The 1793-nt window shown below is 68.0% G+C and overlaps 1 pseudogene; it reads left to right on the top strand.

The window, feature by feature from the left end:
• Nucleotides 1-1059: 1059 nt before the first annotated feature.
• On the top strand, nt 1060-1178 carry LOC111735784 (annotated as a pseudogene).
• Nucleotides 1179-1793: the final 615 nt, after the last annotated feature.

Raw genomic sequence — 1793 nt, 5'->3', positions numbered from 1 at the left:
GGCTGCCGTCTCATGTCGCGTGCATTTGGGGAATGGCACCCGAGTTTATTGTCCTGAGACGTGATTCGTGATCCTCTGCTGCCCTCTCGTGGGCATTTTGGGAATAACACCTGAACGTCGGGCGTCAAGTGTAGGTCATTATGACTCTGCGTTCTCTGCTGCCATCTGGTGGGAAGTTTGGGAATAACATGACAGTGGCGCTCATAAAGTTCTTTCTGCCGCGCTTTCATGTCCATTTTGGAAAGAACCCCCAGGGCATGTCATTATGACGAGTTTTGCCTCCGCTGCCATCTCGTGGGTGTTTTGAAAATAACAGGCAAGTGTACGTCATCATTAAAGTTTACTTCCCGCTGCCATCTGGTGGCCATTTCGGGAACGACACCAGAGTGCAGGAACTAGAGCAAAGTTACTCTTTGCTGCCATCTGGTGGACATTTCGGGAATAAAAGGGCCGCGCACCCGGCTCCCTCGCCAGCCCTCACTTGTGCTCCTGCAGCCGGCCCTGAACTGTTTCCTCTGAGTGCTCGGGGCCCGTCCCTTCCGGGGCTCCGCGAGGCCGAGCCCCAAGGGCGGAGGGCGCGGGGCGAAGCGTTGCCCGGTGGTGTGGCCGCCGTCTCCGCGGGGTTTGGGGCAGGCCGGGCTCGGCCACGGCGGGGAGCGCAGGGGAGGGATGGGTCTGGGTCAAGGCCGAGCATGGACGTGGCAGGGCCGCCGCGGCCTAGGAGCCCCGGTGGCCGAGAGATTAGCGGGCCTCGCCGGGCCCGGGGGTCCTACCGAGCGGACAAGACTGGGGAGGCGGGTGGTCGGGGACCCGGGCGGGTCCGGGATGCGAGAGCGCCCGCCCGGTCCATCGGCCAGGCCGCAAACCGGCCAAGACCCGCGGGGCTTTTGCGCGGCCCGCGGAACCCGCACCCCCCGCCCCCGCCCCGCCACCGCAACCCCGTTACCCGCCCATCCCCCGCAACGCCCCCCTCTCCAGGTCGTGCGGTGCAAGCGCGGACCACTCCGGCGCCCGGGAGGCAGGCTCGGGCTCTCGTGGCGGAAGGCGACAACTCCTTCCGTCAAGGATCATGGCACCCCGAACGCGCCCGATCTCGTCGGATCTCGGAAGCTAAGCAGGGTTGGGCCTGGTTAGTACTTGGGTGGGAGACCGCCTGGGATTACCGGGTGCCGTAGGCTTTTGCCGCCCCCTCTTTTTGTCGCCCTCCAGCCAGGGTGCCCCTGCGCGCCCCGGGTCCCCGCCCTCTCGCTCGCTCGCCGTCTTGGGGGTCCCGGGCAGGCGCCCGAGTCCAACGGCAGCACGAACGTCGGTGCGCCCCGCGCCACCGTCCGCCTCCACGTGCTCCCCTGCAGCCAGCCGTGGGCTGTTTCCTCTCTGCGCTCCCAGCCCTTCCCTTCCCGGGCTCCGCAGGGCCTCTCCCCAGGGCCGAGAGCTCTGGGCGGAGGGCGAGGTCGCGGGCCAAAGCGTTGCCTGGTGGTGTGGCGGGTGTCTCCGTGTGGTTCTGGGCAGGTCGGGCTCGGCCACGGCGCGGAGCGCAGGCGAGGGCTGGGTGTGGTACAGGGCCGGGCCGGGACGTGGCAAGGCCGCACCCGCCTAGGGGCCCAGGTGGCCGAGAGGATGGCGGCGGGCCACGCCCGGGTCGGACTCCTGCCGATCGGCCAAGAGCGGTGAGGCTTGCGTTCGGGGCTGGGTGGGGGGTGGTGGGTGACGGGGCTGGGTCGTCCCGGCATGCGAGAGCTCACAGAGCGCCACCCCTTCGGCATGGCCGAGAACCGGCCTCGGCCCGGGATGTA

This window comes from Pteropus vampyrus, unplaced genomic scaffold (assembly GCF_000151845.1).
Source record: "Pteropus vampyrus isolate Shadow unplaced genomic scaffold, Pvam_2.0 Scaffold1000007933, whole genome shotgun sequence".
NCBI lineage: Eukaryota > Metazoa > Chordata > Mammalia > Chiroptera > Pteropodidae > Pteropus > Pteropus vampyrus.
The sequence above is the reverse complement of the archived record's forward strand: the minus strand, read 5'-3'. Positions and strand labels throughout refer to the sequence as shown.